The sequence below is a fragment of the Cupressus sempervirens genome, chromosome 10, assembly GCF_028749045.1.
Source record: "Cupressus sempervirens isolate cs-2001-9-10 chromosome 10, ASM2874904v1, whole genome shotgun sequence".
Taxonomy (NCBI): domain Eukaryota; kingdom Viridiplantae; phylum Streptophyta; class Pinopsida; order Cupressales; family Cupressaceae; genus Cupressus; species Cupressus sempervirens.
In genome coordinates, this window is record NC_143127.1 from 845,608,080 (window position 1) to 845,621,637 (window position 13,558).

Genomic DNA, 13,558 nt, shown 5'->3' on the forward strand with positions numbered 1-13,558 from the left:
GACTTCAATCCGAAGATAGCTGATTTTGGGTTGGCGAAGCTGGTGGGCAGAGATTTCAGCCGTGTATTGACGACAGCAAGAGGAACTCCTGGATACTTGGCCCCCGAGTGGCTCTCTGGCCTTCCAATCACTCCAAAGGTGGACGTCTACAGTTTCGGCATGATGTTGATGGAAATTGTATCCGGTCGAAGAAATCTGGATTTAACAGTGGAGGAGAGAAGCAGGCTGTACTTTCCTACCTGGGCTTCATCACAAATTCAGAGGGGAAACATGATTGGTGTGGTGGATGCAAGGATAGCAAGTTCCGCGAATGTTGAAGAGGTGAGACGAGCTGTTGTTGTTGGGCTGCTGTGCATTCAAGAGAATGAAGAGAAGAGACCAAGCATGGGAGAAGTGGTGAAAATATTGGAAGGGAGGATGGAGGCTCCAGTGCCACAAATGCTGAGGTCTCTACAGGTGCTGCTAGATCAGGCAGAAGATGACGATAACAGCGATGGGTTTGTCACCATGCTCGCATTTTAAGTGGTTCTGTCCCAAGAATGTGTCGCAACTATTTTGAAGGCCGCCCTTAATGACTCAAGTCTTCCCTTTGGGTTCGTCAAAAGCCCTGGCAAAAGTCAAGAGATCACTAGATACGGGCAGTCGCAAAGTTTGAATTGTAAAAGAGACACGTGAATGTAATCTATCATCGCATTAGATTGCATATTGGAACTAGTGGATATTATTATTCCTATAGTTTATAGTACATTTTCATGATTTTTCATAACATTTCTTTTGAAAATTGAATATGGTTTTGAATATATATTTAATATTATTATTTTTTAATTAGAATCAATTTAGATTTTAAGTCTTTCATAAATTTATATTAAAATAAGATATAAAATAGAGGAGCTTTAGTAGATATTTATGGCTTTGAATATTGAAATTATAAGATTGAAGTATATAACTCAATTGCTTGAAGAATTATTTCTTTGATGATTGTACTGATGTGTAGACATCTATCATTTAAGTATTTCTATAGTAAATCGATGTAGTGTTCTTTACTATGTTGTCAACATTTTTTGAAATGCTTGATGTTGTTATTTTTACCTTTTATCATTAGTATCATTTAGTCTTTCACAATCAATGATGTTAGTTATAGTGAAATTTAACAGATCTCTTGATTAAAAAACATATACAAATCATCTAGGTTTAAACTATAAAAATAAATTTTTACCTTCCTAAAATAATCTTATTAATATTCTATATATTTTTTTTCTCTTGTACGTCATTTGAACATGAATATCTATTTTTATGTTTTAGAAATGACATCATTTTGATGTTTGACATAAGAAATGAAAATAATTTATTTTTTAATTTACTGTAATTTAAATAAATCTAATGAAAAGATATACATTGTCAACACTTTTTGATAAATAGATTATATCAAATATATCATGATCAAATAATTTAGATAGTACTTCCATATATATGAAAAAAAAGAACTAACAATAAACCTTAACAAATTATTTGTAATAATTCATTTTTCATATGAAACCAAAAATACTTTCAATTTTTATTGTCCTTGTCCTTCCTCTGAAAATGTTATTTAAAATCTAACAAAAAGTTAGTTATGTCAAAATATTCAGCTCAATTAAATATTAATTTGTAATTTCATTTTTCTTGCATAATATACTATTATTCTCTTGATTTTCCAAGGGTAAAATCCATCGCAAAGTCAGACTGATATATAGACCTCGAATACCTTCAAAGTCTGAGTCGCAACCATATCATCGCTTTCACATGACATTAGAGAAAATTGGAAGGGCCTTTATTTCAGTTTCGTTCTCATCTAACACATGACTTTTTATAAAATACAATGCGACGGTTCCTTTCGGTGGGCCCGATATCCATGTTTTTTGGGTCAAGCCACGCACCTGTTTTTTTGTAGTCATACGGATCTTCTAAGTCTAAGCGGCAAACATATCAATGTATTGGAGAAAATTGGACATTAGATGAACTGGGCTCTCTCAAACCCTTTTTGTGATTTAAATAATGGAACGACCTACTTCCTACCGTGTTGCAGTTGCACATTGAAAAAATATAGTTCAAGAATTAAGAGCAATGTAATGCAAAACTTGAGGCGTAATTTACTAGATTTTCCGACTGCTTTTCATGAATTACGGTTCTTTGTTGCAAGCCTTTCCTGGTCCACAGATGACCAGTTGATCAAGGCCAAAGTCAAGTCACCATTTTTAATTCAACCCCACTCACAATTGACGTGCGCTTTGTGGGCCAACAAATGGCGTGCAATTATTGTAAATTGTGTGATAAGAAGTACCTCTCCAGATTGCCCACCTGCGGGGAAATTGTAGCCTCCATTTTTATATTCGAAGAGGGGTAGGTAAAGTCATGGAGTCAAAGGTGGTGGTTGAAATGGGAACGTAAACACCCGTATTATAATCATAATGATAATTCTTAGCTTATATTACGAATAATATTATAATATTAAGAATGATTTAATGCTCTGGTATTTTTCCAGAGAAGAATATTTGGAAGGATGAAAATGGGTTCAAATGAAATTTGTCAAATAACTCCCCGCCATTCCCGACACTATTTATGACATGTTCCTTCATTCCAATCTGGAAACTTCTTCTCCAGCATATGAGATATTGAAAGTGCTCTATATAGAGAAGCATTGTAATACATTTTCTTTAAGTAATTAAATCAATAAAATGTCTCTCTGTTCTCTTAGTGTTATTATGAATGTTTATTTATGATATAATTTCGTTGTTCATATCAGATCTATTTTTTTAACACAAACATATCAATAGCTATCAGTCCATATCGTAGGAAATTGCACATGAGATGAACTGAACCGGGGTCTGTAGAATATTTTGTGTTATAAATCTGTTGGTAAACAGATTTGGCACAGTAGAATTTGCCCAATGGAGTGTGTGGCAAATCGTTCACAACAATCGGAGAGGCCCTTGGTATGTGGCCTTCCTCTGCGTTTAGAGGGGCAGCTCCCTCGTGATGATATAATTTTTAAAGGATTTTCAAATAAAGAATCTAAAAAAAAAACTTCAAAGATCGGGAGAAAGTCATTCAGGACGAATGTACCACACGCCCTTACAACCTTCTTCGATAAACAAGACTGATAACAAAGGTGATCAAGGACTACGCTTGAAAACAACCAATATTACCAAGCACATTCATTAACATTCATAAACACTCACACAGTACCATGAGAATGTTTACTACAACAGATAACAATTTTGATTTTAGAATAAGAAACCCAAAGCATATCTCATTCCATTTCCTTGCACCAAGAAGACAAAAGAGATTTTCAATTTCAAAGATAAAAAGAGTGCATACTTTCCAAAATTTATCTCTCAATCAAAATTTCAGCATAGTGTTCCCTTCTTCTAAAGCCAAAAAGTCCCTTTACAAAGCCAATAGGTGTCCTTATATAGACATAGAGGTTAATAACTACCTCTTCGTGGTTGATAACCACCTTCAAAATACGTAATTTTGGGAGGTTAATTAATCTCAAGAAAATTAACCTATACAAAGAAACTTGCAAAAACAAAACTTTAGCTAGAGTTCCTAAAGATGTTTACATATACAATCACTAATCTTCTAACTACTAACTCTATCTATCTGGACACAATTGATCTATTCCGAAAAGCCCTGTAAGCATCTAGGATTATCATCATTGATTCATAGTTAGGAATGAACACATTTTCCATCTTGAGTTTATTTTTTTATTTTAAGAGGGGTAAACGCTTTGACCTGGAGCTATGAACCAGTGAGGCCACAAACAGGGGACCTCATCCCCATGAGATTTGAACCTTGATGGCAAGGATAACAACACAACATCTTAACCATCACAACATGCCACTGATTTTCCATCCTAAGTTTAGCTATGAAGTATCTATCTTGAATTTCTTTCAACTCTTGTCGATAGGCTGAAATGTTACAATCTCCCAAAGTGACTGCAACCAGGCTGAGCTTCATCATAGTTTCAACATCTGATACACAGTTCTCTATTTCTAAATGAATCTGAAGAGTAAAGGAATACAAGAGAAATTGACAATCAACATGCCGAAGGTCACTTACTGGCACCCCACCTATAATAGTAGAGATTAATTCATCTGTACATTTTGTTTTCAGCTTCTCCAAAGAAGCTATTAGCTTTTTGAACTTAGTGATTCCTTTACTGATGTTTATCACCTTCCAACCAACACTTTTACTCCAGATACATGTTTGGTTGTCACTTGGATCAATAATAATTTTCTCAAGAAATAGGATGCTTGTATCTAACTTGGCCATTTCTTTTAATTCATTAGCTACTTTTTGCCAGGTGGATTTCTGTTCCTTGCTATTTTTCAACTCTTTAGAAATTTCCTCTATCTATTTGATGGCCTTTCCATATATCTCCTTCACTCCAGTTATATGTTTTGAAGCATCCTCTATCATCCTGTTTATCCAAGCTTTGATCATCATACTATGTGACTTGTGTTTGTCGATTCTTTCAACAACAGTATGATCTAAAATACCATCAAGGCCTACTAAAATCGGTGGAGTGACCACATCTTGGGCATTAGAGGGATTGCTAATTGAATTAATATAAGATACCAGCATCTAAACTTGCTCCTTTAGTTGCTCCTTAGCTCTTTTCTCTTCCTTTTCCCTTTGCAACATCTGAGTAGCAATCACTTAAAATTTTTGAAACTCTCTTTCTGCATTAGAAGGACCAAGATCAACCTTTTCTAGAATGAAATCTGATTCAGATGCTTCATCAACACCCTTTTCAATTATAGGCTTAGCTAATTCCACACACAAGTTGCCTAAGGTTTCATCAATAGCTAACCTGGACATCACCTTGGTCTTTTTCACCTTAGGAGGTTTCTGAAGAATACTAGAGATCACATCAATTGGAGGTGGGATCATTTGAACAACTTTCTTCCTCTTCTAAAGACTGTTCTGGAACCACGAATGCGTAATTTTTGAAGCTTATACATCACTTGTTATATTTTCAGCAACCATCATTAAGTCTTTTGAATTAGATAACAGGTTATCTAATTGCGTGATGTCTATTAATGGCATATCAGGAAGAGAGAGACTCAAATGAGGAATCACTACATCATGAGAGGATGTAACAGGGACATGTGATTCAGCAATTTGAGGAGTTCTTTGATCTTTTTCATTGGATTCATTCCCTTCCTGATTCATTCTACCTTTCATTCTTGTCTTTTTTCTTTTGACTGTAAACTTATCTGGCTAATTCAGATCTTCATCTCGATCTTGAGCACCTATATCCAGTTGTTGCATCTTCTCACTAGAAGTTGCCGCTATCGCCATTCGAGATGATTCCCCTTTATTATTTCTCCTTTCTTTACTTTGAAATTCACTAGTTTCTTTTTCAGCTCTGACTTTACTGATCCAGTCTCTTATCCTTTTAAGAACAAAGGCAATCCTCTCCTTCAAGCTTTTTAACTCTGGAATTGACCAATCAATAGGAGGGAGATCTAGCAATTCAATTTTCTCATAATAGTAAGGATCAACCAAAGAAACCTCATCGTCATCTACACCTGTCACATCAATGTCCAACTTGAAGTCTATCACCTGTCATACTGTAAGCCACATCCAATCTCTCTTCCTGACTTCCAAGTCATTTTCACAATCCTCCCAAAAGTCTTCTAGAGCCGGGAAGTGACCAAGATTGGGATTTAACTTTAATTCATTCATTGCATAGCCGTTACTATCATAAGGGAAACACATCGTGTAAGGATGCAAATTTATTGTGGCAATAGATCTTTCAATGTTCCTGGCATCTAATGCAGTATCACAACTATAATATCCAATGCCGATAGGAAAATTTATTTCATCTATTCTCATGTTCCTGCAAAGTTTATTGATTTGACTAATTTGCCTGCACATTTCAATTAAGACCAGTTTATCATCAACAAATCTAGGTAGCATCAGTGGACACCCATCATAGGCAGCAAACCTGATATAAGTAAACTTCAAGAATTGTATGAAAACACTTCCATATTTTTGTACTTTCATCCCTGCTTCCAGTGAAATTCTGAGTCCAATGTTCCCTTGAATTTTTCTTCCAGTTAGCATGGTGAATGCATCATTCACTCTTCTAAGATGGTGTAGGCTATTATCATACTGAATTTGAGGAAGATGATTATAAATGATGGTTGTGTCATCATAAACACCCTGTCGATTAGGTCCTGGCCAACTTTTGGTGCTTGCAATAGCATAGAAAAGATATGAAGTCATATAAAAGTAGTCATTTTCTTGGAGTCCCATGAGCTATCTATGCAATGAGTCGCTGATAATTTCAGCCCAATCAATATATTATTTTCCTTCATAGACCATATTAATGAATAGAAACATCCAACCTTCGAACTCCTGCAAATCCCAAAGACCAATAATCCTGCTCAATAGAGTTACCATGTTTGCTACATGTTCTTTCAACAGCGACCTGTGAATGGATTTTCCTAATTGAGATTTCCCTTTTCTTGGTTGCAAAAACCATGACCTGGCAATGGTGTTTAGACATTGAGTTTAATTTGCAGTAAAATACTCTTTGGCAGTTCTCAGATTGATGCTAGCATATTGCATTCGGGTAGGCAATCGGAAAACACTAGCAATAGAGGTAGGATCTAGACGAACAATTACTTTATTGTTCAATGAAATAATGTCTCTAGTATTTGGATGATAAGCCTTCATGCACTTCAATACCAAGTTTGGGTAGTGTGTTGAAATGGGATGTCCGCCTGCTTGAGCTAAACCACTTTCTGATATCTTTTAGGCTAATGGGGTCCTTTCTTCATTCACAAGAGATGACCAAAAGTCTTGAAGGCAGACACTTCCTAAAATGGTATCACCGATATCTGGAAGCGTACTTCTTAAAACAGGAGCATAATCTGACCTTTGATACTTGTACTTCATGATTGATTATCAATCTTTCTTTATCAAATATGCTAGACACCTTCAACCTCGCACCGTACTCTTTATTTCTGACTTTAAAGTAACAAACCAACCACACAACCAAAAAGATCTATCGACATTACATTGGATTGAAAATTACCATGCCTTGTAACAGACATTCACAAGAATTTGATCTTGCCCAGACTATAATTCACTCATAAATTTGCATGACATTAGTGATGCTCCAACTTATCTGTAGATTGTCGATTGCCTAAGAAAGTAAGGATGCTGATATGAGGTTTTCAGAGCTACAGGTCGAGAATTCAAATATTTCATTTTGTTGAACACTTTCCTAGCACTCTATATGTTTTGTTCATGCTCACCACCTTTTTTTTTTTTTTGGCATTAAGTCAAACAAGTTAAGAGCAATCTTGAGTATTGCAAACTTTCTGCCATGAAAACTTTTAAGAAGCCTTCCTTGTCGGCAACTTCAAGGTTAAGATTTCGCGATAGAATGAATAGGTAACATATGAATATTTTAAGAAACCACAAGCTCAGTTTCCTTTTCTTTAAACTATCTTCACCCTGCTAGCTTAAAGATAATAATGCACTCTTTTGTGCATGCTGCGATAATCTGAAAATCCATTGTGAATGTATTATATGTAGTCTCGTTATCAATGAGTGTACATCATCAATGAGTGTGCAACGATCAAAGGAGAAGTGGAAAACGTTTATGTTCATCCAATGCAATATATGAGAAGTCTTTTACAAGATCATTTATCTTGTTCGCGTGGATAAGAACAGAAATTTCTCTGAATAGGTCGCAACACTTTGAAAAACCAACTTTGTCCAGGGTAATATATGATAATAATTATTATATTATCATGGCCATATTTTCTACAGTGAAGGTGAGTTGATTATGTATTGTTGTTGAGCAGTATTAATGATTCATCTTCTTTGCGTGGAAGGAACCCCATGTAATCTCAGCATTCTGCATAGATTCTGCCACAAAGCTTTTCAAATAAGATAAAAGCTTTTTTTTTTATTTTTCTATTTTCCTCTACTACTCATTGGAAAGCATAAAAGCTTTTCTCCAGCTAGTGTTGTTTCATTAGATTCATTACTGATATTGTTGGACGTTGATGATCTTTATTTCTTTTCAAGTTTTATTGAATATATTGGTACTTGAATGGGATAGCGTAAATGCACTTTAGGCTGTTGGGAATGAATCTATTTGAACAATTTTGCATTGGTGAGCTTTATCTTGCTCTGATATATCAATCTTTCTGATTTGTAGAGTTTTCCCACAAAAGGCAAATTAGACCAAGGATTATATGGTCCACAAGAAAGCTATATCGCTATTGCACGTATAGAGAAGAACATGTTGTCTTTAATTGAAGGTTTTTCTATAAATATATTTGTTGTAGTATGAGAAATAACACCATTGTTGAAGTGCCTGCACTATGTATTGATGGGTTATTGCGATCAGTTGAAAAGCTCTAGTTGTTTTATATCTTTGCTTCTTCTTTGCTGGTGGTGAATAAAAGATTTCTTTTGTTTGATAGTGGCCATTTTTCCACAAAACTCGAGCTATTATACTCACAGCCTTTCTTCTTCAAAAACTTGAGCAAGCTCTGAGACGAAGCTTCAGTCTATACTATGGCTGTAGCAGCATACTCTTATTCTTTCCTTTTACCATTATAGGCTTCCTCTCTCTTGAGATGGATTGGCTTCTTTTAATAACCAACCAGTTAGTGATTATGCCAAAGAGTGTATTCAGGACTAAAAAATTAACCTTTTTTTGAGAGATTAATGGTGAGAGAGAAACTCAAAAGGTTAATGACCGTCTCAAAGAGGTTAATGAATACATGTTTTTGGAGAGGTTAATTAAGCTACTCCAAAAAGTGTGTTTTGAAAGTTATCATTAACCTTTTGAGAGGTTAAGAAAAATGCATTTTTGGAGAGGTTAATTAATCTAATCCAAAATGCGCGATTTGAAAGTTATCATTAACCTTCTAAGAGGTTAATGGTTAATGATAGACTTGAAAACACGTATTTTGGGTTTCAACATTAACCTGTGATAAGTTGGAGCTCAGAAGCCGGATTTTAAAAATTTCAAGTGCTGTGTGGAGCTGGGAATGAGCCAAAGACGTGAAGATGTAAAAACTCACAAAGATTTGGAGATAAAATGGCCAATTTAAAGCTTAAAACTAGGGAAGTTTCAAAAATTAACCATGGTTATAAAATTGAAACAAATTTATAACCGGGCAACAGTTGGCTCGAACTGGGGACAAGGACTGACAAGGACGAGGCTTGAATCTAGAATGAATAAAATAGTGCCTTATCCATTGGGCTATAAAATAGAGTCATTTGAGGGACCAATTTAGAAAAGAGGGAACAAACACCAAAAATGAGACAACGGAAAGGAAAAACTAAAGCAACACAAACTAATGGGAGCACACCAAAAATGAGACAACTTATATAGAAAAAGGTGTACAACACCTTCTACTGATGATAATGCTTCAGGTGTTACCCATTATAAGGTAAGGGCAATTGTGTACCACTCAAGTATGACAAAATAAAAGAATTCTTTCCGCATACCTCTTTAATCTGGAAAGGGCCTCTCCATAAAGAGTCAAATTTTCCATGTAAGCCCTTTGGTTCTTGGCGTTTATCCCAAAGCAAGACCAGATCACCTTCTTGAAACAACTTCTGCTTAGCCTTCTTGTCAAATAACTTCTCAACATGGGATTGATGTTCCTGAATTCTATCTACAACCACCCTTCTCTCTTCTTCCAACTTTGTCAACTACAACATTCATTTTTCAAGAGCATCTTTGAATTCATGATTCTCAATGACATTCTGTAATTTCAAGGTGGATAGTTCTAAAGGAAGAGGAAGAGCTAGCTTGGTTCCATACAAGATCTTGAAGGGGGATAATCCTATTGCTCTCTTTTTAGTAGTATGATCTGCCCATAGTACATCGTACAAGTGCTTGTGCCAAGACCTTTGATTAACATCTACCAATTTCCTCACAATGGTCATAATATTTTTATTGCTTGATTTTGCTTGACCATTTCCTTGTGCAAAATAATAAGAGGAATGAGAGAGAATAATCCCATATTGATAGTAGAAGGATGATATCTCTTGGGAAGAGAAGCTGGTAGCATTATCAGTAACAATCTTCCTAGGGACCCCAAACCTAACCAAAATGTTTTGTTTGATGAAACTACAAACCACCTCTGAAGTTGTTTGTTTGACTAGGATGGCCTCTACCCACTTAGTAAAATAGTCAATTGCCATCAGAATGTGAGTGTGTCTAGTAGTGGATGAAGAATGAATAGGACCAATGAAATCTAAATCCCATTGTTGAAAGGGTTCTTCGATTACCACTGGCTTCAAGGTTAGCGCTGCTAATTGGACTTTTCCTTTGAAATATTGACAAGAGTCACACTTATTAACCCATTCTTTTGCATCCTTTAACATCCCAGGCCAATAAAAAAAATTTCTTGAGATTTTGTAAGCTGTTATTGATGCTAAGTAATGACCTCCACATGCTTCATTATGGAACAATTAAATCAACTCCTTTGTTCAAAATCTACACACCTCAGAAAGGTACTGTCTATCCCTTTCTTGTATAAAGTATCACCCTAGAGAACATAATTCGCAGATTTCAATTTCAAGGTCCTCTTCTCTTTAGGTGATAAATGAGCAGGACATTCTCCATATGTCAGAAAATAGGCAATATTTGAAAACCAGTCATCAACATTGCTAATGAATAAAACTAAAGGCATTTCTTCCTCTGTCTCTTCCTCACCTTTAGAAGATCCTTCTACAATTTCCTTACACAAACCTTTTCCTCTGACAAGCTTTGTAGGTTTAATATCAAGATTGTATTCTTGTACTTTATCTATCCAAAAGGCCTTTTTGTTCACACCAATCTCTTGTTGTGTCAAAAGTGACTTCACTGCCAAATCAGGAACAAATACCTTGGAGTGAGATTTTAGGATGTAGAACCTAAATTGTTTCACTACTATGACCAAAGCATATGAATTCTTCTCAATAAAAGAATATTTAAATTCATGTTTCTTAAGAGGGATGCTCATGAATGCTATCAGGGCCTCAGTATTGTCTTTATTAGGTTGTGTAAGTATAGTAGATAAAGTGTTCTCAGATGCATAGCAATACAAATGAAAATCTTTGAAAAAATTAGGATAAGAAAGGGTAGGAGCATTAGCAATAGTAGATTTGATTTTTTTGAAAGAAGATTTACCTTTCTTTGTCCACTTAAAATTTGTATTCCCTTTCATCATATCCACAATTGACTTTGTAATCTCAGAGAAGTCTGGTACGAACCTCCTTATGAAGTTTATCTACCCAAAGAAAGACTCGACTCCTAGTTTACTCATGGGAAGTGACAACTGTTGGATAGCTTTCACCCGTTCAGGATCTATTTGAATACCCTCTTTGGAGACAATATGCCCCAATAGTTTACCTTCTGTCACCCCAAATATAGACTTCTTAGGATTTAGTGAGATGCCTTGAGTTCAACATCGATGCAAGATAGCTTCGAGATGATGCACATGATCTCTTCTCTATTTTGAAAACACTGTAAGATCATCAAGGTACATCACAATAATCTTATTCTTGAAATCCTTGAATGAATGATCCATGGCCTGTTGAAAGGTGGCTCTGTCATTTATCAAACCAAAAGGCATTCGATTGTAGGCAAATGTGCCCCACGGAGTGGTAAAAGTTGTTTTATGTTGGTCTTCCGGTGTGACAGTGATTTGATTATAACCGAAGAAGCCATCTAGCATTGACATGAGTTTTGAGCCAAATACTAATTGCAGAATATGATCCATGAGAAGGAGTCCATAATTATCCTTAAGTGACGCCTGATTCAAATTGTGAAAGTCAACACATATCCTTATCACCATTCTTCTTCCTGACAGGAACGATATTGGCTACCCATGTTGAATGGTGAATGGATAGATAATATTTTCTTTAAGCATCTTATCAACTTCATTGAAAATAGTGTCAGCTACCTTGGGATTGAATTGCCTTTTCTTTTGCCGGAAGGGAGTTGAACCAAGTTTCAAAGGAATTTGATGTTTAAATTTCCCATTCATGAATTCCTTCAGATCTTCATAACCCCAAGCAAAAATGTCTTGGTAGGTTTTCAAAAACTTTGTGGATTCTTCTTTCTCTTCTGATGTCAAATCTTTCCCTATTAGGACCATCTTTGGATTTTCTTCATAACCAATATTTACTTTCTCACAACTTGAACAACTAGAAGGTTTAGTGTCTTCAAATTTCTCTTTCCTTTTATCTTCCTTATCAAAAAGACTTTCTAGGGTGACCAATCCTCTTGGGATAACATTACCTTCCAATTGAATAATCTTAGGATCATCTCCTGGTGTTCCATTATTATTATGTGATCCTTCAAATTTTAGGTTTGAAAATGGAGGCCTTTCCTTGAGAAATGCAATTATTTGCCCATCATCATCAAAAACTTTCTACTGTCAATCATTATCAGGCACACTGGGTCTATGAATCATCTCTACTATGTAAACATCTCTATTGAACTCAGGGTGAGGAATAAGTAGAGATGCAGAGACTGCAAGACAATCTGCTTTATAATTTTGTTCACGAATCTCATCCCACACTCTATTTCTATATGCTTTCAATTTGGCATTCTTTGTTTGGTATTGCCTCCACACCTAGTTGATATCAACACTATCATAGCACCCGAACCAGAAGAAGAAGAACTTCCATCAAACTCCATTGACCATAATTCATTAGTTATATCAGGCATGAGAGGTTCAATCACATCTTCTTCAATGGACGTCATCATATACATTCCATGCCCAGTATCAACATACAATATTTCAACTCTTGGATCATCTGATTTCAAGACCGTATATTTAGCTTATCAGGATTAAGTTTAACCTTTTTAATCTCCAATTGGGATAAGGGCATGAGACATGTCCATCTTTATCTCACCACCGAGATCTTTGCAAAAAATTCTACTCAAAAGCATCCCATAACTGGCGAGAATATCAACAACCAAGATATTTAATTTTAACTTCTTCTTCTTAGGATATGCTGCTAGTGCTACTTGAGCATCTTTCAGCTGGCCAACTAGTGGGACTTGTTTTGCCTCCATAGAATACACTTTTCCTGATTGTTTTTTTAATGAAAGACCTAGGGCATGGGCCACCTTCGAAGGCATGACATTATTAGATGCACCTGAATCAATGATACAATTGCTTAACTTACATCCAACTATATAAAGAGAAACATAGAAAGGCTCAGGTTTGTCTGACAAAGACGCTGCAACAAAAGATTCTTTCTTAATCATGGGCCCTTCCAAATTATCTTCCACTTCCAGAGAAACTCCTGATTCATTGTTGATAGTGATCTTAGGCAATCCTTCTCCTTTACTAACACATTGAATCAACTTTTCTAATTGATGAGGGTTTTCCTTTAGGTAGTCCAACTGAGAAATTTGTACTTTGGTCTTCTTATAGTGATCAATAAAATCAAAAGAGTCTTCAATGATGGGAGGGGTTTTACCCTTATCTGTCTCCTTTTCTTGTGAAGGCTCTTCCGGAGTATGCTTACG

General features: G+C 35.6%; 1 pseudogene; it reads left to right on the top strand.

The window, feature by feature from the left end:
* LOC149536635 (G-type lectin S-receptor-like serine/threonine-protein kinase At2g19130 pseudogene) overlaps positions 1-825 on the top strand; it is a 2,790-nt pseudogene extending 1,965 nt beyond the window's left edge.
* The last annotated feature ends 12,733 nt before the right edge of the window (positions 826-13,558 follow it).